The 21559-nt window shown below is 39.0% G+C and overlaps 80 pseudogenes; all 80 read right to left on the reverse strand.

Moving 5' to 3' along the window:
- Positions 1-164: 164 nt before the first annotated feature.
- On the reverse strand, positions 165-283 carry LOC149699208 (5S ribosomal RNA; annotated as a pseudogene).
- A 137-nt stretch (positions 284-420) lies between these two features.
- LOC149699209 (5S ribosomal RNA) lies at positions 421-537 on the reverse strand (annotated as a pseudogene).
- Positions 538-882: 345 nt separating this feature from the next.
- LOC149699210 (5S ribosomal RNA) lies at positions 883-985 on the reverse strand (annotated as a pseudogene).
- Positions 986-1107: 122 nt separating this feature from the next.
- On the reverse strand, positions 1108-1210 carry LOC149699211 (5S ribosomal RNA; annotated as a pseudogene).
- A 122-nt stretch (positions 1211-1332) lies between these two features.
- On the reverse strand, positions 1333-1435 carry LOC149699212 (5S ribosomal RNA; annotated as a pseudogene).
- A 121-nt stretch (positions 1436-1556) lies between these two features.
- LOC149699213 (5S ribosomal RNA) lies at positions 1557-1659 on the reverse strand (annotated as a pseudogene).
- Positions 1660-2006: 347 nt separating this feature from the next.
- Positions 2007-2109, reverse strand: LOC149699214 (5S ribosomal RNA; annotated as a pseudogene).
- Positions 2110-2455: 346 nt separating this feature from the next.
- On the reverse strand, positions 2456-2558 carry LOC149699215 (5S ribosomal RNA; annotated as a pseudogene).
- A 121-nt stretch (positions 2559-2679) lies between these two features.
- LOC149699216 (5S ribosomal RNA) lies at positions 2680-2782 on the reverse strand (annotated as a pseudogene).
- A 121-nt stretch (positions 2783-2903) lies between these two features.
- Positions 2904-3006, reverse strand: LOC149699217 (5S ribosomal RNA; annotated as a pseudogene).
- Positions 3007-3128: 122 nt separating this feature from the next.
- On the reverse strand, positions 3129-3231 carry LOC149699218 (5S ribosomal RNA; annotated as a pseudogene).
- A 137-nt stretch (positions 3232-3368) lies between these two features.
- On the reverse strand, positions 3369-3485 carry LOC149699219 (5S ribosomal RNA; annotated as a pseudogene).
- Positions 3486-3606: 121 nt separating this feature from the next.
- Positions 3607-3709, reverse strand: LOC149699220 (5S ribosomal RNA; annotated as a pseudogene).
- A 122-nt stretch (positions 3710-3831) lies between these two features.
- Positions 3832-3948, reverse strand: LOC149699221 (5S ribosomal RNA; annotated as a pseudogene).
- Positions 3949-4069: 121 nt separating this feature from the next.
- LOC149699222 (5S ribosomal RNA) lies at positions 4070-4172 on the reverse strand (annotated as a pseudogene).
- A 121-nt stretch (positions 4173-4293) lies between these two features.
- Positions 4294-4396, reverse strand: LOC149699223 (5S ribosomal RNA; annotated as a pseudogene).
- A 122-nt stretch (positions 4397-4518) lies between these two features.
- LOC149699224 (5S ribosomal RNA) lies at positions 4519-4621 on the reverse strand (annotated as a pseudogene).
- Positions 4622-4743: 122 nt separating this feature from the next.
- LOC149699225 (5S ribosomal RNA) lies at positions 4744-4846 on the reverse strand (annotated as a pseudogene).
- Positions 4847-4968: 122 nt separating this feature from the next.
- LOC149699226 (5S ribosomal RNA) lies at positions 4969-5071 on the reverse strand (annotated as a pseudogene).
- Positions 5072-5208: 137 nt separating this feature from the next.
- Positions 5209-5327, reverse strand: LOC149699227 (5S ribosomal RNA; annotated as a pseudogene).
- A 137-nt stretch (positions 5328-5464) lies between these two features.
- LOC149699228 (5S ribosomal RNA) lies at positions 5465-5581 on the reverse strand (annotated as a pseudogene).
- Positions 5582-5702: 121 nt separating this feature from the next.
- On the reverse strand, positions 5703-5805 carry LOC149699229 (5S ribosomal RNA; annotated as a pseudogene).
- A 361-nt stretch (positions 5806-6166) lies between these two features.
- LOC149699230 (5S ribosomal RNA) lies at positions 6167-6285 on the reverse strand (annotated as a pseudogene).
- A 137-nt stretch (positions 6286-6422) lies between these two features.
- Positions 6423-6539, reverse strand: LOC149699231 (5S ribosomal RNA; annotated as a pseudogene).
- Positions 6540-6660: 121 nt separating this feature from the next.
- Positions 6661-6763, reverse strand: LOC149699232 (5S ribosomal RNA; annotated as a pseudogene).
- A 122-nt stretch (positions 6764-6885) lies between these two features.
- Positions 6886-6987, reverse strand: LOC149699233 (5S ribosomal RNA; annotated as a pseudogene).
- A 136-nt stretch (positions 6988-7123) lies between these two features.
- On the reverse strand, positions 7124-7242 carry LOC149699234 (5S ribosomal RNA; annotated as a pseudogene).
- Positions 7243-7379: 137 nt separating this feature from the next.
- On the reverse strand, positions 7380-7498 carry LOC149699235 (5S ribosomal RNA; annotated as a pseudogene).
- A 137-nt stretch (positions 7499-7635) lies between these two features.
- On the reverse strand, positions 7636-7752 carry LOC149699236 (5S ribosomal RNA; annotated as a pseudogene).
- Positions 7753-7873: 121 nt separating this feature from the next.
- On the reverse strand, positions 7874-7976 carry LOC149699237 (5S ribosomal RNA; annotated as a pseudogene).
- Positions 7977-8098: 122 nt separating this feature from the next.
- On the reverse strand, positions 8099-8200 carry LOC149699238 (5S ribosomal RNA; annotated as a pseudogene).
- Positions 8201-8336: 136 nt separating this feature from the next.
- LOC149699239 (5S ribosomal RNA) lies at positions 8337-8453 on the reverse strand (annotated as a pseudogene).
- A 125-nt stretch (positions 8454-8578) lies between these two features.
- LOC149699240 (5S ribosomal RNA) lies at positions 8579-8681 on the reverse strand (annotated as a pseudogene).
- Positions 8682-8803: 122 nt separating this feature from the next.
- LOC149699241 (5S ribosomal RNA) lies at positions 8804-8905 on the reverse strand (annotated as a pseudogene).
- A 134-nt stretch (positions 8906-9039) lies between these two features.
- LOC149699242 (5S ribosomal RNA) lies at positions 9040-9158 on the reverse strand (annotated as a pseudogene).
- Positions 9159-9505: 347 nt separating this feature from the next.
- LOC149699243 (5S ribosomal RNA) lies at positions 9506-9608 on the reverse strand (annotated as a pseudogene).
- A 122-nt stretch (positions 9609-9730) lies between these two features.
- LOC149699244 (5S ribosomal RNA) lies at positions 9731-9833 on the reverse strand (annotated as a pseudogene).
- A 136-nt stretch (positions 9834-9969) lies between these two features.
- Positions 9970-10088, reverse strand: LOC149699245 (5S ribosomal RNA; annotated as a pseudogene).
- Positions 10089-10225: 137 nt separating this feature from the next.
- On the reverse strand, positions 10226-10342 carry LOC149699246 (5S ribosomal RNA; annotated as a pseudogene).
- A 122-nt stretch (positions 10343-10464) lies between these two features.
- LOC149699247 (5S ribosomal RNA) lies at positions 10465-10567 on the reverse strand (annotated as a pseudogene).
- Positions 10568-10704: 137 nt separating this feature from the next.
- Positions 10705-10821, reverse strand: LOC149699248 (5S ribosomal RNA; annotated as a pseudogene).
- A 122-nt stretch (positions 10822-10943) lies between these two features.
- LOC149699249 (5S ribosomal RNA) lies at positions 10944-11046 on the reverse strand (annotated as a pseudogene).
- A 122-nt stretch (positions 11047-11168) lies between these two features.
- On the reverse strand, positions 11169-11271 carry LOC149699250 (5S ribosomal RNA; annotated as a pseudogene).
- A 122-nt stretch (positions 11272-11393) lies between these two features.
- Positions 11394-11496, reverse strand: LOC149699251 (5S ribosomal RNA; annotated as a pseudogene).
- A 137-nt stretch (positions 11497-11633) lies between these two features.
- On the reverse strand, positions 11634-11750 carry LOC149699252 (5S ribosomal RNA; annotated as a pseudogene).
- Positions 11751-11872: 122 nt separating this feature from the next.
- LOC149699253 (5S ribosomal RNA) lies at positions 11873-11975 on the reverse strand (annotated as a pseudogene).
- Positions 11976-12097: 122 nt separating this feature from the next.
- Positions 12098-12200, reverse strand: LOC149699254 (5S ribosomal RNA; annotated as a pseudogene).
- A 122-nt stretch (positions 12201-12322) lies between these two features.
- On the reverse strand, positions 12323-12425 carry LOC149699255 (5S ribosomal RNA; annotated as a pseudogene).
- Positions 12426-12562: 137 nt separating this feature from the next.
- LOC149699256 (5S ribosomal RNA) lies at positions 12563-12681 on the reverse strand (annotated as a pseudogene).
- Positions 12682-12802: 121 nt separating this feature from the next.
- LOC149699257 (5S ribosomal RNA) lies at positions 12803-12905 on the reverse strand (annotated as a pseudogene).
- Positions 12906-13027: 122 nt separating this feature from the next.
- Positions 13028-13130, reverse strand: LOC149699258 (5S ribosomal RNA; annotated as a pseudogene).
- Positions 13131-13252: 122 nt separating this feature from the next.
- Positions 13253-13355, reverse strand: LOC149699259 (5S ribosomal RNA; annotated as a pseudogene).
- A 362-nt stretch (positions 13356-13717) lies between these two features.
- On the reverse strand, positions 13718-13836 carry LOC149699260 (5S ribosomal RNA; annotated as a pseudogene).
- Positions 13837-13973: 137 nt separating this feature from the next.
- Positions 13974-14090, reverse strand: LOC149699261 (5S ribosomal RNA; annotated as a pseudogene).
- Positions 14091-14435: 345 nt separating this feature from the next.
- On the reverse strand, positions 14436-14538 carry LOC149699262 (5S ribosomal RNA; annotated as a pseudogene).
- A 122-nt stretch (positions 14539-14660) lies between these two features.
- On the reverse strand, positions 14661-14763 carry LOC149699263 (5S ribosomal RNA; annotated as a pseudogene).
- Positions 14764-14885: 122 nt separating this feature from the next.
- LOC149699264 (5S ribosomal RNA) lies at positions 14886-14988 on the reverse strand (annotated as a pseudogene).
- Positions 14989-15125: 137 nt separating this feature from the next.
- LOC149699265 (5S ribosomal RNA) lies at positions 15126-15242 on the reverse strand (annotated as a pseudogene).
- Positions 15243-15363: 121 nt separating this feature from the next.
- On the reverse strand, positions 15364-15466 carry LOC149699266 (5S ribosomal RNA; annotated as a pseudogene).
- A 121-nt stretch (positions 15467-15587) lies between these two features.
- On the reverse strand, positions 15588-15690 carry LOC149699267 (5S ribosomal RNA; annotated as a pseudogene).
- Positions 15691-16037: 347 nt separating this feature from the next.
- On the reverse strand, positions 16038-16140 carry LOC149699268 (5S ribosomal RNA; annotated as a pseudogene).
- Positions 16141-16486: 346 nt separating this feature from the next.
- LOC149699269 (5S ribosomal RNA) lies at positions 16487-16589 on the reverse strand (annotated as a pseudogene).
- A 137-nt stretch (positions 16590-16726) lies between these two features.
- LOC149699270 (5S ribosomal RNA) lies at positions 16727-16843 on the reverse strand (annotated as a pseudogene).
- A 121-nt stretch (positions 16844-16964) lies between these two features.
- Positions 16965-17067, reverse strand: LOC149699271 (5S ribosomal RNA; annotated as a pseudogene).
- Positions 17068-17188: 121 nt separating this feature from the next.
- LOC149699272 (5S ribosomal RNA) lies at positions 17189-17291 on the reverse strand (annotated as a pseudogene).
- A 122-nt stretch (positions 17292-17413) lies between these two features.
- On the reverse strand, positions 17414-17516 carry LOC149699273 (5S ribosomal RNA; annotated as a pseudogene).
- Positions 17517-17653: 137 nt separating this feature from the next.
- Positions 17654-17770, reverse strand: LOC149699274 (5S ribosomal RNA; annotated as a pseudogene).
- A 121-nt stretch (positions 17771-17891) lies between these two features.
- LOC149699275 (5S ribosomal RNA) lies at positions 17892-17994 on the reverse strand (annotated as a pseudogene).
- A 121-nt stretch (positions 17995-18115) lies between these two features.
- Positions 18116-18218, reverse strand: LOC149699276 (5S ribosomal RNA; annotated as a pseudogene).
- A 122-nt stretch (positions 18219-18340) lies between these two features.
- LOC149699277 (5S ribosomal RNA) lies at positions 18341-18443 on the reverse strand (annotated as a pseudogene).
- Positions 18444-18565: 122 nt separating this feature from the next.
- On the reverse strand, positions 18566-18668 carry LOC149699278 (5S ribosomal RNA; annotated as a pseudogene).
- A 346-nt stretch (positions 18669-19014) lies between these two features.
- LOC149699279 (5S ribosomal RNA) lies at positions 19015-19117 on the reverse strand (annotated as a pseudogene).
- A 122-nt stretch (positions 19118-19239) lies between these two features.
- On the reverse strand, positions 19240-19342 carry LOC149699280 (5S ribosomal RNA; annotated as a pseudogene).
- A 120-nt stretch (positions 19343-19462) lies between these two features.
- LOC149699281 (5S ribosomal RNA) lies at positions 19463-19565 on the reverse strand (annotated as a pseudogene).
- Positions 19566-19702: 137 nt separating this feature from the next.
- LOC149699282 (5S ribosomal RNA) lies at positions 19703-19819 on the reverse strand (annotated as a pseudogene).
- Positions 19820-19940: 121 nt separating this feature from the next.
- On the reverse strand, positions 19941-20043 carry LOC149699283 (5S ribosomal RNA; annotated as a pseudogene).
- A 362-nt stretch (positions 20044-20405) lies between these two features.
- Positions 20406-20524, reverse strand: LOC149699284 (5S ribosomal RNA; annotated as a pseudogene).
- Positions 20525-20661: 137 nt separating this feature from the next.
- Positions 20662-20778, reverse strand: LOC149699285 (5S ribosomal RNA; annotated as a pseudogene).
- Positions 20779-21123: 345 nt separating this feature from the next.
- LOC149699286 (5S ribosomal RNA) lies at positions 21124-21226 on the reverse strand (annotated as a pseudogene).
- A 122-nt stretch (positions 21227-21348) lies between these two features.
- On the reverse strand, positions 21349-21451 carry LOC149699287 (5S ribosomal RNA; annotated as a pseudogene).
- Between the last annotated feature and the right edge of the window lie 108 nt (positions 21452-21559).

The raw sequence follows: 21559 nt of genomic DNA on the forward strand, positions 1-21559 counted from the left end.
TGTTTTCAGCATGATATGGCCGTTGCCGAGAGTGCTAGTTAATAATTCGAATTTAAATTAAGTGAGACAAATCAACCTTCATCTTTTCTAAAGCAATAACAAAATGAAAATATGTTTGCTTTTTTCATATCTATTGGATTTTAAAAGAGGAAAAAAAGTGACAAAGCCAACGGCACGCAGTGTTCCTAAGTGGTCTCCCTCCCAAGTACTGACTGCGCTCGATGTAGCTTAACTTCGGTGATCGGACGAGAACCGGTGTTTTCAGCATGATATGGCCGTTGCCGAGAGTGCTAGTTAATAATTCGAATTTAAATTAAGTGAGACAAATTAACCTTCATCTTTTTAAAACAATAACAAAAAGAAAATATGTTTGCTTTTTTCATATCTATTGGAATTTAAAAGAAGAAAAAAAAGTGAAAAAACCAACGGCACGCAGTGTTCCTAAGTGGTCTCCCTCCCATATTGACTGCGCTCGACGCTGCTTAACTTCGGTGATCGGACGAGAACCGGTGTTTTCAGCATGATATGGCCGTTGCCGAGAGTGCTAGTTAATAATTTGAATTTAATTCATCTCATCTTTATAAAACAATAACAAAAAGAAGATATGTTTGCTTTTTTCATATCTGGTGGAAATTAAAAGAGGAAACACAAAGGAAAAAGCCAACGGCACGCAGTGTTCCCAAGTACTGACTGCGCTCGACGCTGCTAACTTCGGTGATCGGACGAGAACCGGTGTTTTCAGCATGATATGGCCGTTGCCGAGAGTGCTAGTTAATAATTTGAATTTATTTCACCATCATCTTTATAAAACAATAACAAAAAGAAGATATGTTTGCTTTTTTCATATCTGGTGGAAATTAAAAGAGGAAACACAAAGGAAAAAGCCAACGGCACGCAGTGTTCCCAAGTACTGACTGCGCTCGACGCTGCTTAACTTCGGTGATCGGACGAGAACCGGTGTATTCAGCGTGATATGGCCGTTGCCGAGAGTGCTAGTTAATAATTTGAATTTAATTCACCTTCATCTTTATAAAACAATAACAAAAAGAAGATATGTTTGCTTTTTTCATATCTGGTGGAATTTAAAAGAGGAAACAAAAAGGAAAAACCCAACGGCACGCAGTGTTCCCAAGTACTGACTGCGCTCGACGCTGCTTAACTTCGGTGATCGGACGAGATCCGGTGTTTTCAGCATGATATGGCCGTTGCCGAGAGTGCTAGTTAATAATTTGAATTTAATTAACCTTCATCTCTATAAAACAATAACAAAAATAAGATATGTTTGCTTTTTTCATATCTGGTGGAATTTAAAAGAGGAAACAAAAAGGAAAAAGCTAACGGCACGCAGTGTTCCCACGTACTGACTGCGCTCGACGCTGCTTAACTTCGGTGATCGGACGAGAACCGGTGTTTTCAGCATGATATGGCCGTTGCCGAGAGTGCTAGTTAATAATTTGAATTTAATTAACCTTCCTCTTTATAAAACAATAACAAAAAGAAGATATGTTTGTTTTTTTCATATCTGGTGGAATTAAAAGAGGAAACAAAAAGGAAAAAGCCAACGGCACGCAGTGTTCCCAAGTACTGACTGCGCTCGACGCTGCTTAACTTCGGTGATCGGACGAGAACCGGTGTATTCAGCGTGATATGGCCGTTGCCGAGACTGCTAGTTAATAATTTGAATTTAATTAACCTTCATCTTTATAAAACAATAACAAAAAGAAGATATGTTTGATTTTTTCATATCTGGTGGAATTTAAAAGAGGAAACAAAAAGGAAAAAGCCAACGGCAAGTAGTGTTCCCAAGTACTGACTGCGCTCGACGCTGCTTAACTTCGGTGATCGGACGAGATCCGGTGTTTTCAGCATGATATGGCCGTTGCCGAGAGTGCTAGTTAATAATTTGAATTTAATTAACCTTCATCTCTATAAAACAATAACAAAAAGAAGATATGTTTGCTTTTTTCATATCTGGTGGAAATTAAAAGAGGAAACACAAAGGAAAAAGCCAATGGCACGCAGTGTTCCCAAGTACTGACTGCGCTCGACGCTGCTTAACTTCGGTGATCGGACGAGAACCGGTGTTTTCAGCATGATATGGCCGTTGCCGAGAGTGCTAGTTAATAATTTGAATTTATTTCACCTTCATCTTTATAAAACAATAACAAAAAGAAGATATGTTTGCTTTTTTCATATCTGGTGGAAATTAAAAGAGGAAACACAAAGGAAAAAGCCAACGGCACGCAGTGTTCCCAAGTACTGACTGCGCTCGACGCTGCTAACTTCGGTGATCGGACGAGAACCGGTGTTTTCAGCATGATATGGCCGTTGCCGAGAGTGCTAGTTAATAATTTGAATTTATTTCACCTTCATCTTTATAAAACAATAACAAAAAGAAGATATGTTTGCTTTTTTCATATCTGGTGGAATTTAAAAGAGGAAACAAAAAGGAAAAAGCTAACGGCACGCAGTGTTCCCACGTACTGACTGCGCTCGACGCTGCTTAACTTCGGTGATCGGACGAGAACCGGTGTTTTCAGCATGATATGGCCGTTGCCGAGAGTGCTAGTTAATAATTTAAATTTAATTCATCTCATCTTTATAAAACAATAACAAAAAGAAGATATGTTTGCTTTTTTCATATCTGGTGGAAATTAAAAGAGGAAACAAAAAGGAAAAAGCCAACGGCACGCAGTGTTCCCAAGTACTGACTGCGCTCGACGCTGCTTAACTTCGGTGATCGGACGAGAACCGGTGTATTCAGCGTGATATGGCCGTTGCCGAGAGTGCTAGTTAATAATTTGAATTTAATTAACCTTCCTCTTTATAAAACAATAACAAAAAGAAGATATGTTTGCTTTTTTCATATCTGGTGGAATTAAAAGAGGAAACAAAAAGGAAAAAGCCAACGGCACGCAGTGTTCCCAAGTACTGACTGCGCTCGACGCTGCTTAACTTCGGTGATCGGACGAGAACCGGTGTTTTCAGCATGATATGGCCGTTGCCGAGAGTGCTAGTTAATAATTTGAATTTATTTCACCTTCATCTTTATAAAACAATAACAAAAAGAAGATATGTTTGCTTTTTTCATATCTGGTGGAATTTAAAAGAGGAAACAAAAAGGAAAAAGCTAACGGCACGCAGTGTTCCCACGTACTGACTGCGCTCGACGCTGCTTAACTTCGGTGATCGGACGAGAACCGGTGTTTTCAGCATGATATGGCCGTTGCCGAGAGTGCTAGTTAATAATTCGAATTTAAATTAAGTGAGACAAATTAACCTTCATCTTTTTAAAGCAATAACAAAATTAAAATATGTTTGCTTTTTTCATATCTATTGGAATTTAAAAGAGGAAAAAAAAGTGAAAAAGCCAACGGCACGCAGTGTTCCTAAGTGGTCTCCCTCCCATACTGACTGCGCTCGATGCTGCTTAACTTCGGTGATCGGACGAGAACCGGTGTTTTCAGCATGATATGGCCGTTGCCGAGAGTGCTAGTTAATAATTTAAATTTAATTCATCTCATCTTTATAAAACAATAACAAAAAGAAGATATGTTTGCTTTTTTCATATCTGGTGGAAATTAAAAGAGGAAACAAAAAGGAAAAAGCCAACGGCACGCAGTGTTCCCAAGTACTGACTGCGCTCGACGCTGCTTAACTTCGGTGATCGGACGAGAACCGGTGTATTCAGCGTGATATGGCCGTTGCCGAGAGTGCTAGTTAATAATTTGAATTTAATTAACCTTCCTCTTTATAAAACAATAACAAAAAGAAGATATGTTTGCTTTTTTCATATCTATTGGAATTTAAAAGAGGAAAAAAAAGTGAAAAAGCCAACGGCACGCAGTGTTCCTAAGTGGTCTCCCTCCCATACTGACTGCGCTCGATGCTGCTTAACTTCGGTGATCGGACGAGAACCGGTGTTTTCAGCATGATATGGCCGTTGCCGAGAGTGCTAGTTAATAATTTAAATTTAATTCATCTCATCTTTATAAAACAATAACAAAAAGAAGATATGTTTGCTTTTTGCATATCTGGTGGAAATTAAAAGAGGAAACAAAAAGGAAAAAGCCAACGGCACGCAGTGTTCCCAAGTACTGACTGCGCTCGACGCTGCTTAACTTCGGTGATCGGACGAGAACCGGTGTATTCAGCGTGATATGGCCGTTGCCGAGAGTGCTAGTTAATAATTTGAATTTAATTAACCTTCCTCTTTATAAAACAATAACAAAAAGAAGATATGTTTGCTTTTTTCATATCTGGTGGAATTAAAAGAGGAAACAAAAAGGAAAAAGCCAACGGCACGCAGTGTTCCCAAGTACTGACTGCGCTCGACGCTGCTTAACTTCGGTGATCGGACGAGAACCGGTGTATTCAGCGTGATATGGCCGTTGCCGAGACTGCTAGTTAATAATTTGAATTTAATTAACCTTCATCTTTATAAAACAATAACAAAAAGAAGATATGTTTGATTTTTTCATATCTGGTGGAATTTAAAAGAGGAAACAAAAAGGAAAAAGCCAACGGCACGTAGTGTTCCCAAGTACTGACTGCGCTCGACGCTGCTTAACTTCGGTGATCGGACGAGATCCGGTGTTTTCAGCATGATATGGCCGTTGCCGAGAGTGCTAGTTAATAATTTGAATTTAATTAACCTTCATCTCTATAAAACAATAACAAAAAGAAGATATGTTTGCTTTTTTCATATCTGGTGGAAATTAAAAGAGGAAACACAAAGGAAAAAGCCAACGGCACGCAGTGTTCCCAAGTACTGACTGCGCTCGACGCTGCTTAACTTCGGTGATCGGACGAGAACCGGTGTTTTCAGCATGATATGGCCGTTGCCGAGAGTGCTAGTTAATAATTTGAATTTATTTCACCTTCATCTTTATAAAACAATAACAAAAAGAAGATATGTTTGCTTTTTTCATATCTGGTGGAATTTAAAAGAGGAAACAAAAAGGCAAAAGCTAACGGCACGCAGTGTTCCCACGTACTGACTGCGCTCGACGCTGCTTAACTTCGGTGATCGGACGAGAACCGGTGTTTTCAGCATGATATGGCCGTTGCCGAGAGTGCTAGTTAATAATTCGAATTTAAATTAAGTGAGACAAATTAATCTTCATCTTTTCTAAAGCAATAACAAAATGAAAATATGTGTGCTTTTTTCATATCTATTGGATTTTAAAAGAGGAAAAAAAGTGACAAAGCCAACGGCACGCAGTGTTCCTAAGTGTTCTCCCTCCCAAGTACTGACTGCGCTCGACGCTGCTTAACTTCGGTGATCGGACGAGAACCGGTGTTTTCAGCATGATATGGCCGTTGCCGAGAGTGCTAGTTAATAATTCGAATTTAAATTAAGTGAGACAAATTAATCTTCATCTTTTTAAAACAATAACAAAAAGAAAATATGTTTGCTTTTTTCATATCTATTGGAATTTAAAAGAAGAAAAAAAAGTGAAAAAACCAACGGCACGCAGTGTTCCTAAGTGGTCTCCCTCCCATACTGACTGCGCTCGACGCTGCTTAACTTCGGTGATCGGACGAGAACCGGTGTTTTCAGCATGATATGGCCGTTGCCGAGAGTGCTAGTTAATAATTTGAATTTAATTCATCTCATCTTTATAAAACAATAACAAAAAGAAGATATGTTTGCTTTTTTCATATCTGGTGGAAATTAAAAGAGGAAACACGAAGGAAAAAGCCAACGGCACGCAGTGTTCCCAAGTACTGACTGCGCTCGACGCTGCTTAACTTCGGTGATCGGACGAGAACCGGTGTATTCAGCGTGATATGGCCGTTGCCGAAAGTGCTAGTTAATAATTTGAATTTAATTAACCTTCATCTCTATAAAACAATAACAAAAAGAAGATATGTTTGCTTTTTTCATATCTGGTGGAATTTAAAAGAGGAAACAAAAAGGCAAAAGCTAACGGCACGCAGTGTTCCCAGGACTGACTGCGCTCGACGCTGCTTAACTTCGGTGATCGGACGAGAATCGGTGTTTTCAGCATGATATGGCCGTTGCCGAGAGTGCTAGTTAATAATTCGAATTTAAATTAAGTGAGACAAATTAACCTTCATCTTTTCTAAAGCAATAACAAAATGAAAATATGTTTGCTTTTTTCATATCTATTGGATTTTAAAAGAGGAAAAAAAGTGACAAAGCCAACGGCACGCAGTGTTCCTAAGTGTTCTCCCTCCAAAGTACTGACTGCGCTCGACGCTGCTTAACTTCGGTGATCGGACGAGAACCGGTGTTTTCAGCATGATATGGCCGTTGCCGAGAGTGCTAGTTAATAATTCGAATTTAAATTAAGTGAGACAAATTAACCTTCATCTTTTTAAAACAATAACAAAAAGAAAATATGTTTGCTTTTTTCATATCTATTGGAATTTAAAAGAAGAAAAAAAAGTGAAAAAACCAACGGCACGCAGTGTTCCTAAGTGGTCTCCCTCCCATACTGACTGCGCTCGACGCTGCTTAACTTCGGTGATCGGACGAGAACCGGTGTTTTCAGCATGATATGGCCGTTGCCGAGAGTGCTAGTTAATAATTTGAATTTAATTCATCTCATCTTTATAAAACAATAACAAAAAGAAGATATGTTTGCTTTTTTCATATCTGGTGGAAATTAAAAGAGGAAACAAGAAGGAAAAAGCCAACGGCACGCAGTGTTCCCAAGTACTGACTGCGCTCGACGCTGCTTAACTTCGGTGATCGGACGAGAACCGGTGTATTCAGCGTGATATGGCCGTTGCCGAAAGTGCTAGTTAATAATTTGAATTTAAATAACCTTCATCTCTATAAAACAATAACAAAAAGAAGATATGTTTGCTTTTTTCATATCTGGTGGAATTTAAAAGAGGAAACAAAAAGGCAAAAGCTAACGGCACGCAGTGTTCCCAGGACTGACTGCGCTCGACGCTGCTTAACTTCGGTGATCGGACGAGAACCGGTGTTTTCAGCATGATATGGCCGTTGCCGAGAGTGCTAGTTAATAAATCGAATTTAAATTAAGTGAGACAAATTAACCTTCATCTTTTTAAAGCAATAACAAAATGAAAATATGTTTGCTTTTTTCATATCTATTGGATTTTAAAAGAGGAAAAAAAGTGACAAAGCCAACGGCACGCAGTGTTCCTAAGTGTTCTCCCTCCCAAGTACTGACTGCGCTCGACGCTGCTTAACTTCGGTGATCGGACGAGAACCGGTGTTTTCAGCATGATATGGCCGTTGCCGAGAGTGCTAGTTAATAATTCGAATTTAAATTAAGTGAGACAAATTAACCTTCATCTTTTCTAAAGCAATAACAAAATGAAAATATGTTTGCTTTTTTCATATCTATTGGATTTTAAAAGAGGAAAAAAAGTGACAAAGCCAACGGCACGCAGTGTTCCTAAGTGTTCTCCCTCCAAAGTACTGACTGCGCTCGACGCTGCTTAACTTCGGTGATCGGACGAGAACCGGTGTTTTCAGCATGATATGGCCGTTGCCGAGAGTGCTAGTTAATAATTCGAATTTAAATTAAGTGAGACAAATTAACCTTCATCTTTTTAAAACAATAACAAAAAGAAAATATGTTTGCTTTTTTCATATCTATTGGAATTTAAAAGAAGAAAAAAAAGTGAAAAAACCAACGGCACGCAGTGTTCCTAAGTGGTCTCCCTCCCATACTGACTGCGCTCGACGCTGCTTAACTTCGGTGATCGGACGAGAACCGGTGTTTTCAGCATGATATGGCCGTTGCCGAGAGTGCTAGTTAATAATTTGAATTTAATTCATCTCATCTTTATAAAACAATAACAAAAAGAAGATATGTTTGCTTTTTTCATATCTGGTGGAAATTAAAAGAGGAAACAAGAAGGAAAAAGCCAACGGCACGCAGTGTTCCCAAGTACTGACTGCGCTCGACGCTGCTTAACTTCGGTGATCGGACGAGAACCGGTGTATTCAGCGTGATATGGCCGTTGCCGAAAGTGCTAGTTAATAATTTGAATTTAAATAACCTTCATCTCTATAAAACAATAACAAAAAGAAGATATGTTTGCTTTTTTCATATCTGGTGGAATTTAAAAGAGGAAACAAAAAGGCAAAAGCTAACGGCACGCAGTGTTCCCAGGACTGACTGCGCTCGACGCTGCTTAACTTCGGTGATCGGACGAGAACCGGTGTTTTCAGCATGATATGGCCGTTGCCGAGAGTGCTAGTTAATAAATCGAATTTAAATTAAGTGAGACAAATTAACCTTCATCTTTTTAAAGCAATAACAAAATGAAAATATGTTTGCTTTTTTCATATCTATTGGATTTTAAAAGAGGAAAAAAAGTGACAAAGCCAACGGCACGCAGTGTTCCTAAGTGGTCTCCCTCCCATACTGACTGCGCTCGACGCTGCTTAACTTCGGTGATCGGACGAGAACCGGTGTTTTCAGCATGATATGGCCGTTGCCGAGAGTGCTAGTTAATAATTTGAATGAATTTAATTCATCTCATCTTTATAAAACAATAACAAAAAGAAGATATGTTTGCTTTTTTCATATCTGGTGGAAATTAAAAGAGGAAACAAGAAGGAAAAAGCCAACGGCACGCAGTGTTCCCAAGTACTGACTGCGCTCGACGCTGCTTAACTTCGGTGATCGGACGAGAACCGGTGTATTCAGCGTGATATGGCCGTTGCCGAAAGTGCTAGTTAATAATTTGAATTTAAATAACCTTCATCTCTATAAAACAATAACAAAAAGAAGATATGTTTGCTTTTTTCATATCTGGTGGAATTTAAAAGAGGAAACAAAAAGGCAAAAGCTAACGGCACGCAGTGTTCCCAGGACTGACTGCGCTCGACGCTGCTTAACTTCGGTGATCGGACGAGAACCGGTGTTTTCAGCATGATATGGCCGTTGCCGAGAGTGTTAGTTAATAATTCGAATTTAAATTAAGTGAGACAAATTAACCATCTTTTTAAAACAATAACAAAATGAAAATATGTTTGCTTTTTTCATATCTATTGGATTTTAAAAGAGGAAAAAAAAGTGAAAAAGCCAACGACACGCAGTGTTCCTAAGTTTTCTCCCTCAAAAGTACTGACTGCACTCAACGCTGCTTAACTTCGGTGGTCGGACGAGAACCGGTGTATTCAGCGTGATATGGCCGTTGCCGAGGGTGCTAGTTAATAATTTGAATTTAATTCACCTTCATCTTTATAAAACAATAACAAAAAGAAGATATGTTTGCTTTTTTCATATCTGGTGGAATTTAAAATAGGAAACAAAAAGGAAAAACCCAACGGCACGCAGTGTTACCAAGTACTGACTGCGCTCGACGCTACTTAACTTCAGTGATCGGACGAGAACCGGTGTATTCAGCGTGATATGGCCGTTGCCGAGAGTGCTAGTTAATAATTTGAATTTAATTCACCTTCATCTTTATAAAACAATAACAAAAAGAAGTTATGTTTGCTTTTTTCATATCTGGTGGAATTTAAAATAGGAAACGCAAAGGAAAAAGCCAACGGCACGCAGTGTTCCCAAGTACTGACTGCGATCGACGCTGCTTAACTTCGGTGATCGGACGAGAACCGCTGTATTCAGCGTGATATGGCCGTTGCCGAGAGTGCTAGTTAATAATTTGAATTTAATTAACCTTCATCTCTATAAAACAATAACAAAAAGAAGATATGTTTGCTTTTTTCATATCTGGTGGAATTTAAAAGAGGAAACAAAAAGGAAAAAGCTAACGGCACGCAGTGTTCCCAAGTACTGACTGCGCTCGACGCTGCTTAACTTCGGTGATCGGACGAGAACCGGTGTTTTCAGCATGATATGGCCGTTGCCGAGAGTGCTAGTTAATAATTCGAATTTAAATTAAGTGAGACAAATCAACCTTCATCTTTTCTAAAGCAATAACAAAATGAAAATATGTTTGCTTTTTTCAAATCTATTGGATTTTAAAAGAGGAAAAAAGTGACAAAGCCAACGGCACGCAGTGTTCCTAAGTGGTCTCCCTCCCAAGTACTGACTGCGCTCGACGTTGCTTAACTTCGGTGATCGGACGAGAACCGGTGTTTTCAGCATGATATGGCCGTTGCCGAGAGTGCTAGTTAATAATTCGAATTTAAATTAAGTGAGAAAAATTAACCTTCATCTTTTTAAAACAATAACAAAAAGAAAATATGTTTGCTTTTTTCATATCTATCGGAATTTAAAAGAAGAAAAAAAAGTGAAAAAACCAACGGCACACAGTGTTCCTAAGTGGTTTCCCTCCTATATTGACTGCGCTCGACGCTGCTTAACTTCGGTGTTCGGACGAGAACCGGTGTTTCCAGCATGATATGGCCGTTGCCGAGAGTGCTAGTTAATAATTTGAATTTAATTAACCTTCATCTCTATAAAACAATAACAAAAAGAAGATATGTTTGCTTTTTTCATATCTGGTGGAATTTAAAAGAGGAAACAAAAAGGAAAAAGCTAACGGCACGCAGTGTTCCCACGTACTGACTGCGCTCGACGCTGCTTAACTTCGGTGATCGGACGAGAACCGGTGTTTTCAGCATGATATGGCCGTTGCCGAGAGTGCTAGTTAATAATTCGAATTTAAATTAAGTGAGACAAATTAACCTTCATCTTTTTAAAGCAATAACAAAATTAAAATATGTTTGCTTTTTTCATATCTATTGGAATTTAAAAGAGGAAAAAAAAGTGAAAAAGCCAACGGCACGCAGTGTTCCTAAGTGGTCTCCCTCCCATACTGACTGCGCTCGACGCTGCTTAACTTCGGTGATCGGACGAGAACCGGTGTTTTCAGCATGATATGGCCGTTGCCGAGAGTGCTAGTTAATAATTTGAATTTATTTCACCTTCATCTTTATAAAACAATAACAAAAAGAAGATATGTTTGCTTTTTTCATATCTGGTGGAAATTAAAAGAGGAAACACAAAGGAAAAAGCCAACGGCACGCAGTGTTCCCAAGTACTGACTGCGCTCGACGCTGCTTAACTTCGGTGATCGGACGAGAACCGGTGTATTCAGCGTGATATGGCCGTTGCCGAGAGTGCTAGTTAATAATTTGAATTTAATTCACCTTCATCTTTATAAAACAACAACAAAAAGAAGATATGTTTGCTTTTTTCATATCTGGTGGAATTTAAAATAGGAAACAAAAAGGAAAAAGCTAACGGCACGCAGTGTTCCCAAGTACTGACTGCGCTCGACGCTGCTTAACTTCGGTGATCGGACGAGATCCGGTGTTTTCAGCATGATATGGCCGTTGCCGAGAGTACTAGTTAATAATTTGAATTTAATTAACCTTCATCTCTATAAAACAATAACAAAAAGAAGATATGTTTGCTTTTTTCATATCTGGTGGAATTTAAAAGAGGAAACAAAAAGGAAAAAGCTAACGGCACGCAGTGTTCCCACGTACTGACTGCGCTCGACGCTGCTTAACTTCGGTGATCGGACGAGAACCGGTGTTTTCAGCATGATATGGCCGTTGCCGAGAGTGCTAGTTAATAATTCGAATTTAAATTAAGTGAGACAAATTAACCTTCATCTTTTTAAAGCAATAACAAAATTAAAATATGTTTGCTTTTTTCATATCTATTGGAATTTAAAAGAGGAAAAAAAAGTGAAAAAGCCAACGGCACGCAGTGTTCCTAAGTGGTCTCCCTCCCATACTGACTGCGCTCGACGCTGCTTAACTTCGGTGATCGGACGAGAACCGGTGTTTTCAGCATGATATGGCCGTTGCCGAGAGTGCTAGTTAATAATTTGAATTTATTTCACCTTCATCTTTATAAAACAATAACAAAAAGAAGATATGTTTGCTTTTTTCATATCTGGTGGAAATTAAAAGAGGAAACACAAAGGAAAAAGCAAACGGCACGCAGTGTTCCCAAGTACTGACTGCGCTCGACGCTGCTTAACTTCGGTGATCGGACGAGAACCGGTGTATTCAGCGTGATATGGCCGTTGCCGAGAGTGCTAGTTAATAATTTGAATTTAATTCACCTTCATCTTTATAAAACAATAACAAAAAGAAGATATGTTTGCTTTTTTCATATCTGGTGGAATTTAAAATAGGAAACAAAAAGGAAAAACCCAACGGCACGCAGTGTTCCCAAGTACTGACTGCGCTCGACGCTGCTTAACTTCGGTGATCGGACGAGATCCGGTGTTTTCAGCATGATATGGCCGTTGCCGAGAGTACTAGTTAATAATTTGAATTTAATTAACCTTCATCTCTATAAAACAATAACAAAAAGAAGATATGTTTGCTTTTTTCATATCTGGTGGAATTTAAAAGAGGAAACAAAAAGGAAAAAGCTAACGGCACGCAGTGTTCCCACATACTGACTGCGCTCGACGCTGCTTAACTTCGGTGATCGGACGAGAACCGGTGTTTTCAGCATGATATGGCCGTTGCCGAGAGTGCTAGTTAATAATTCGAATTTAAATTAAGTGAGACAAATTAACCTTCATCTTTTTAAAGCAATAACAAAATTAAAATATGTTTGCTTTTTTCATATCTATTGGAATTTAAAAGAGGAAAAAAAAGTGAAAAAGCCAACGACACGCAGCGTTCCTAAGTGGTCTCCCTCCCAAGTACTGACTGCACTCAACGCTGCTTAACTTCGGTGATCGGACGAGAACCAGTGTATTCAGCGTGATATGGCCGTTGCCGAGAGTGCTAGTTAATAATTTGAATTTAATTCATCTCATCTTTATAAAACAATAACAAAAAGAAGATATGTTTGCTTTTTTCATATCTGGTGGAAATTAAAAGAGGAAACGCAAAGGAAAAAGCCATCGGCACGCAGTGTTCCCAAGTACTGACTGCGCTCGACGCTGCTTAACTTCGGTGATCGGACGAGAACCGGTGTATTCAGCGTGATATGGCCGTTGCCGAGAGTGTTAGTTAATAATTTGAATTTAATTAACCTTCATCTCTATAAAACAATAACAAAAAGAAGATATGTTTGCTTTTTTCATATCTGGTGGAATTTAAAAGAGGAAACACAAAGGAAAAAGCCAACGGCACGCAGTGTTCCCAAGTACTGACTGCGCTCGACGCTGCTTAACTTCGGTGATCGGACGAGAACCGGTGTTTTCAGCATGATATGGCCGTTGCCGAGAGTGCTAGTTAATAATTTGAATTTATTTCACCTTCATCTTTATAAAAAAATAACAAAAAGAAGATATGTTTGCTTTTTTCATATCTGGTGGAAATTAAAAGAGGAAACACAAAGGAAAAAGCCAACGGCACGCAGTGTTCCCAAGTACTGAACGCGCTCGACGCTGCTTAACTTCGGTGATCGGTCGAGAACCGGTGTATTCAGCGTGATATGGCCGTTGCCGAGAGTGCTAGTTAATAATTTGAATTTAATTAACCTTCATCTCTATAAAATAATAACAAAAAGAAGATATGTTTGCTTTTTTCATATCTGGTGGAATTAAAAAGAGGAAACAAAAAGGAAAAAGCTAACGGCACGCAGTGTTCCCACGTACTGACTGCGCTCGACGCTACTTAACTTCGGTGATCGGACGAGAACCGGTGTTTTCAGCATGATATGGCCGTTGCCGAGAGTGCTAGTTAATAATTCGAATTTAAATTAAGTGAGACAAATCAACCTTCATCTTTTCTAAAGCAATAACAAAATGAAAATATGTTTGCTTTTTTCATATCTATTGGATTTTAAAAGAGGAAAAAAAGTGACAAAGCCAACGGCACGCAGTGTTCCTAAGTGGTCTCCCTCCCAAGTACTGACTGCGCTCGATGTAGCTTAACTTCGGTGATCGGACGAGAACCGGTGTTTTCAGCATGATATGGCCGTTGCCGAGAGTGCTAGTTAATAATTCGAATTTAAATTAAGTGAGACAAATTAACCTTCATCTTTTTAAAACAATAACAAAAAGAAAATATGTTTGCTTTTTTCATATCTATTGGAATTTAAAAGAAGAAAAAAAAGTGAAAAAACCAACGGCACGCAGTGTTCCTAAGTGGTCTCCCTCCCATATTGACTGCGCTCGACGCTGCTTAACTTCGGTGATCGGACGAGAACCGGTGTTTTCAGCATGATATGGCCGTTGCCGAGAGTGCTAGTTAATAATTTGAATTTAATTCATCTCATCTTTATAAAACAATAACAAAAAGAAGATATGTTTGCTTTTTTCATATCTGGTGGAAATTAAAAGAGGAAACACAAAGGAAAAAGCCAACGGCACGCAGTGTTCCCAAGTACTGACTGCGCTCGACGCTGCTAACTTCGGTGATCGGACGAGAACCGGTGTTTTCAGCATGATATGGCCGTTGCCGAGAGTGCTAGTTAATAATTTGAATTTATTTCACCATCATCTTTATAAAACAATAACAAAAAGAAGATATGTTTGCTTTTTTCATATCTGGTGGAAATTAAAAGAGGAAACACAAAGGAAAAAGCCAACGGCACGCAGTGTTCCCAAGTACTGACTACGCTCGACGCTGCTTTACTTCGGTGATCGGACGAGAACCGGTGTATTCAGCGTGATATGGCCGTTGCCGAGAGTGCTAGTTAATAATTTGAATTTAATTCACCTTCATCTTTATAAAACAATAACAAAAAGAAGATATGTTTGCTTTTTTCATATCTGGTGGAATTTAAAATAGGAAACAAAAAGGAAAAACCCAACGGCACGCAGTGTTCCCAAGTACTGACTGCGCTCGACGCTGCTTAACTTCGGTGATCGGACGAGATCCGGTGTTTTCAGCATGATATGGCCGTTGCCGAGAGTGCTAGTTAATAATTTGAATTTAATTAACCTTCATCTCTATAAAACAATAACAAAAATAAGATATGTTTGCTTTTTTCATATCTGGTGGAATTTAAAAGAGGAAACAAAAAGGAAAAAGCTAACGGCACGCAGTGTTCCCACGTACTGACTGCGCTCGACGCTGCTTAACTTCGGTGATCGGACGAGAACCGGTGTTTTCAGCATGATATGGCCGTTGCCGAGAGTGCTAGTTAATAATTCGAATTTAAATTAAGTGAGACAAATTAACCTTCATCTTTTTAAAGCAATAACAAAATTAAAATATGTTTGCTTTTTTCATATCTATTGGAATTTAAAAGAGGAAAAAAAAGTGAAAAAGCCAACGGCACGCAGTGTTCCTAAGTGGTCTCCCTCCCATACTGACTGCGCTCGATGCTGCTTAACTTCGGTGATCGGACGAGAACCGGTGTTTTCAGCATGATATGGCCGTTGCCGAGAGTGCTAGTTAATAATTTAAATTTAATTCATCTCATCTTTATAAAACAATAACAAAAAGAAGATATGTTTGCTTTTTTCATATCTGGTGGAAATTAAAAGAGGAAACAAAAAGGAAAAAGCCAACGGCACGCAGTGTTCCCAAGTACTGACTGCGCTCGACGCTGCTTAACTTCGGTGATCGGACGAGAACCGGTGTATTCAGCGTGATATGGCCGTTGCCGAGAGTGCTAGTTAATAATTTGAATTTAATTAACCTTCCTCTTTATTAAACAATAACAAAAAGAAGATATGTTTGCTTTTTTCATATCTGGTGGAATTAAAAGAGGAAACAAAAAGGAAAAAGCCAACGGCACGCAGTGTTCCCAAGTACTGACTGCGCTCGACGCTGCTTAACTTCGGTGATCGGACGAGAACCGGTGTATTCAGCGTGATATGGCCGTTGCCGAGACTGCTAGTTAATAATTTGAATTTAATTAACCTTCATCTTTATAAAACAATAACAAAAAGAAGATATGTTTGATTTTTTCATATCTGGTGGAATTTAAAAGAGGAAAAAAAAAGGAAAAAGCCAACGGCAAGTAGTGTTCCCAAGTACTGACTGCGCTCGACGCTGCTTAACTTCGGTGATCGGACGAGATCCGGTGTTTTCAGCAGGATATGGCCGTTGCCGAGAGTGCTAGTTAATAATTTGAATTTAATTAACCTTCATCTCTATAAAACAATAACAAAAAGAAGATATGTTTGCTTTTTTCATATCTGGTGGAAATTAAAAGAGGAAACACAAAGGAAAAAGCCAATGGCACGCAGTGTTCCCAAGTACTGACTGCGCTCGACGCTGCTTAACTTCGGTGATCGGACGAGAACCGGTGTTTTCAGCATGATATGGCCGTTGCCGAGAGTGCTAGTTAATAATTTGAATTTATTTCACCTTCATCTTTATAAAACAATAACAAAAAGAAGATATGTTTGCTTTTTTCATATCTGGTGGAAATTAAAAGAGGAAACACAAAGGAAAAAGCCAACGGCACGCAGTGTTCCCAAGTACTGACTGCGCTCGACGCTGCTAACTTCGGTGATCGGACGAGAACCGGTGTTTTCAGCATGATATGGCCGTTGCCGAGAGTGCTAGTTAATAATTTGAATTTATTTCACCTTCATCTTTATAAAACAATAACAAAAAGAAGATATGTTTGCTTTTTTCATATCTGGTGGAATTTAAAAGAGGAAACAAAAAGGAAAAAGCTAACGGCACGCAGTGTTCCCACGTACTGACTGCGCTCGACGCTGCTTAACTTCGGTGATCGGACGAGAACCGGTGTTTTCAGCATGATATGGCCGTTGCCGAGAGTGCTAGTTAATAATTCGAATTTAAATTAAGTGAGACAAATTAACCTTCATCTTTTTAAAGCAATAACAAAATTAAAATATGTTTGCTTTTTTCATATCTATTGGAATTTAAAAGAGGAAAAAAAAGTGAAAAAGCCAACGGCACGCAGTGTTCCTAAGTGGTCTCCCTCCCATACTGACTGCGCTCGATGCTGCTTAACTTCGGTGATCGGACGAGAACCGGTGTTTTCAGCATGATATGGCCGTTGCCGAGAGTGCTAGTTAATAATTTAAATTTAATTCATCTCATCTTTATAAAACAATAACAAAAAGAAGATATGTTTGCTTTTTTCATATCTGGTGGAAATTAAAAGAGGAAACAAGAAGGAAAAAGCCAACGGCACGCAGTGTTCCCAAGTACTGACTGCGCTCGACGCTGCTTAACTTCGGTGATCGGACGAGAACCGGTGTATTCAGCGTGATATGGCCGTTGCCGAGAGTGCTAGTTAATAATTTGAATTTAATTAACCTTCCTCTTTATAAAACAATAACAAAAAGAAGATATGTTTGCTTTTTTCATATCTGGTGGAATTAAAAGAGGAAACAAAAAGGAAAAAGCCAACGGCACGCAGTGTTCCCAAGTACTGACTGCGCTCGACGCTGCTTAACTTCGGTGATCGGACGAGAACCGGTGTTTTCAGCATGATATGGCCGTTGCCGAGAGTGCTAGTTAATAATTTGAATTTATTTCACCTTCATCTTTATAAAACAATAACAAAAAGAAGATATGTTTGCTTTTTTCATATCTGGTGGAATTTAAAAGAGGAAACAAAAAGGAAAAAGCTAACGGCACGCAGTGTTCCCACGTACTGACTGCGCTCGACGCTGCTTAACTTCGGTGATCGGACGAGAACCGGTGTTTTCAGCATGATATGGCCGTTGCCGAGAGTGCTAGTTAATAATTCGAATTTAAATTAAGTGAGACAAATTAACCTTCATCTTTTTAAAGCAATAACAAAATTAAAATATGTTTGCTTTTTTCATATCTATTGGAATTTAAAAGAGGAAAAAAAAGTGAAAAAGCCAACGGCACGCAGTGTTCCTAAGTGGTCTCCCTCCCATACTGACTGCGCTCGATGCTGCTTAACTTCGGTGATCGGACGAGAACCGGTGTTTTCAGCATGATATGGCCGTTGCCGAGAGTGCTAGTTAATAATTTAAATTTAATTCATCTCATCTTTATAAAACAATAACAAAAAGAAGATATGTTTGCTTTTTTCATATCTGGTGGAAATTAAAAGAGGAAACAAAAAGGAAAAAGCCAACGGCACGCAGTGTTCCCAAGTACTGACTGCGCTCGACGCTGCTTAACTTCGGTGATCGGACGAGAACCGGTGTATTCAGCGTGATATAGCCGTTGCCGAGAGTGCTAGTTAATAATTTGAATTTAATTAACCTTCCTCTTTATAAAACAATAACAAAAAGAAGATATGTTTGCTTTTTTCATATCTGGTGGAATTAAAAGAGGAAACAAAAAGGAAAAAGCCAACGGCACGCAGTGTTCCCAAGTACTGACTGCGCTCGACGCTGCTTAACTTCGGTGATCGGACGAGAACCGGTGTATTCAGCGTGATATGGCCGTTGCCGAGACTGCTAGTTAATAATTTGAATTTAATTAACCTTCATCTTTATAAAACAATAACAAAAAGAAGATATGTTTGATTTTTTCATATCTGGTGGAATTTAAAAGAGGAAACAAAAAGGAAAAAGCCAACGGCACGTAGTGTTCCCAAGTACTGACTGCGCTCGACGCTGCTTAACTTCGGTGATCGGACGAGATCCGGTGTTTTCAGCATGATATGGCCGTTGCCGAGAGTGCTAGTTAATAATTTGAATTTAATTAACCTTCATCTCTATAAAACAATAACAAAAAGAAGATATGTTTGCTTTTTTCATATCTGGTGGAAATTAAAAGAGGAAACACAAAGGAAAAAGCCAACGGCACGCAGTGTTCCCAAGTACTGACTGCGCTCGACGCTGCTTAACTTCGGTGATCGGACGAGAACCGGTGTTTTCAGCATGATATGGCCGTTGCCGAGAGTGCTAGTTAATAATTTGAATTTATTTCACCTTCATCTTTATAAAACAATAACAAAAAGAAGATATGTTTGCTTTTTTCATATCTGGTGGAAATTAAAAGAGGAAACACAAAGGAAAAAGCCAACGGCACGCAGTGTTCCCAAGTACTGACTGCGCTCGACGCTGCTAACTTCGGTGATCGGACGAGAACCGGTGTTTTCAGCATGATATGGCCGTTGCCGAGAGTGCTAGTTAATAATTTGAATTTATTTCACCTTCATCTTTATAAAACAATAACAAAAAGAAGATATGTTTGCTTTTTTCATATCTGGTGGAAAATAAAAGAGGAAACACAAAGGAAAAAGCCAACGGCACGCAGTGTTCCCAAGTACTGACTGCGCTCGACGCTGCTTAACTTCGGTGATCGGACGAGAACCGGTGTATTCAGCGTGATATGGCCGTTGCCGAGAGTGCTAGTTAATAATTTGAATTTAATTCACCTTCATCTTTATAAAACAATAACAAAAAGAAGATATGTTTGCTTTTTTCATATCTGGTGGAATTTAAAATAGGAAACAAAAAGGAAAAACCCAACGGCACGCAGTGTTCCCAAGTACTGACTGCGCTCGACGCTGCTTAACTTCGGTGATCGGACGAGATCCGGTGTTTTCAGCATGATATGGCCGTTGCCGACAGTGCTAGTTAATAATTTAAATTTAATTCATCTCATCTTTATAAAACAATAACAAAAAGAAGATATGTTTGCTTTTTTCATATCTGGTGGAATTAAAAGAGGAAACAAAAAGGAAAAAGACAACGGCACGCAGTGTTCCCAAGTACTGACTGCGCTCGACGCTGCTTAACTTCGGTGATCGGACGAGAACCGGTGTATTCAGCGTGATATGGCCGTTGCCGAGACTGCTAGTTAATAATTCGAATTTAAATTAAGTGAGACAAATTAACCTTCATCTTTTTAAAGCAATAACAAAATTAAAATATGTTTGCTTTTTTCATATCTATTGGAATTTAAAAGAGGAAAAAAAAGTGAAAAAGCCAACGGCACGCAGTGTTCCTAAGTGGTCTCTCTCCCATACTGACTGCGCTCGATGCTGCTTAACTTCGGTGATCGGACGAGAACCGGTGTTTTCAGCATGATATGGCCGTTGCCGACAGTGCTAGTTAATAATTTAAATTTAATTCATCTCATCTTTATAAAACAATAACAAAAAGAAGATATGTTTGCTTTTTTCATATCTGGTGGAAATTAAAAGAGGAAACGCAAAGGAAAAAGCCATCGGCACGAAGTGTTCCCAAGTACTGACTGCGCTCGACGCTGCTTAACTTCGGTGATCGGACGAGAACCGGTGTATTCAGCGTGATATGGCCGTTGCCGAGAGTGTTAGTTAATAATTTGAATTTAATTAACCTTCATCTCTATAAAACAATAACAAAAAGAAGATATGTTTGCTTTTTTCATATCTGGTGGAATTTAAAAGAGGAAACAAAAAGGAAAAAGCTAACGGCACGCAGTGTTCCCACGTACTGACTGCGCTCGACGCTACTTAACTTCGGTGATCGGACGAGAACCGGTGTTTTCAGCATGATATGGCCGTTGCCGAGAGTGCTAGTTAATAATTCGAATTTAAATTAAGTGAGACAAATCAACCTTCATCTTTTCTAAAGCAATAACAAAATGAAAATATGTTTGCTTTTTTCATATCTATTGGATTTTAAAAGAGGAAAAAAAGTGACAAAGCCAACGGCACGCAGTGTTCCTAAGTGGTCTCCCTCCCAAGTACTGACTGCGCTCGATGTAGCTTAACTTCGGTGATCGGACGAGAACCGGTGTTTTCAGCATGATATGGCCGTTGCCGAGAGTGCTAGTTAATAATTCGAATTTAAATTAAGTGAGACAAATTAACCTTCATCTTTTTAAAACAATAACAAAAAGAAAATATGTTTGCTTTTTTCATATCTATTGGAATTTAAAAGAAGAAAAAAAAGTGAAAAAACCAACGGCACGCAGTGTTCCTAAGTGGTCTCCCTCCCATATTGACTGCGCTCGACGCTGCTTAACTTCGGTGATCGGACGAGAACCGGTGTTTTCAGCATGATATGGCCGTTGCCGAGAGTGCTAGTTAATAATTTGAATTTAATTCATCTCATCTTTATAAAACAATAACAAAAAGAAGATATGTTTGCTTTTTTCATATCTGGTGGAAATTAAAAGAGGAAACACAAAGGAAAAAGCCAACGGCACGCAGTGTTCCCAAGTACTGACTGCGCTCGACGCTGCTAACTTCGGTGATCGGACGAGAACCGGTGTTTTCAGCATGATATGGCCGTTGCCGAGAGTGCTAGTTAATAATTTGAATTTATTTCACCATCATCTTTATAAAACAATAACAAAAAGAAGATATGTTTGCTTTTTTCATATCTGGTGGAAATTAAAAGAGGAAACACAAAGGAAAAAGCCAACGGCACGCAGTGTTCCCAAGTACTGACTGCGCTCGACGCTGCTTTACTTCGGTGATCGGACGAGAACCGGTGTATTCAGCGTGATATGGCCGTTGCCGAGAGTGCTAGTTAATAATTTGAATTTAATTCACCTTCATCTTTATAAAACAATAACAAAAAGAAGATATGTTTGCTTTTTTCATATCTGGTGGAATTTAAAATAGGAAACAAAAAGGAAAAACCCAACGGCACGCAGTGTTCCCAAGTACTGACTGCGCTCGACGCTGCTTAACTTCGGTGATCGGACGAGATCCGGTGTTTTCAGCATGATATGGCCGTTGCCGAGAGTGCTAGTTAATAATTTGAATTTAATTAACCTTCATCTCTATAAAACAATAACAAAAATAAGATATGTTTGCTTTTTTCATATCTGGTGGAATTTAAAAGAGGA

The sequence above is a fragment of the Phalangium opilio genome, unplaced genomic scaffold, assembly GCF_054372755.1.
Source record: "Phalangium opilio isolate 3A_F unplaced genomic scaffold, DU_Popi_V2 ptg000019l_1, whole genome shotgun sequence".
Classification (NCBI taxonomy): domain Eukaryota; kingdom Metazoa; phylum Arthropoda; class Arachnida; order Opiliones; family Phalangiidae; genus Phalangium; species Phalangium opilio.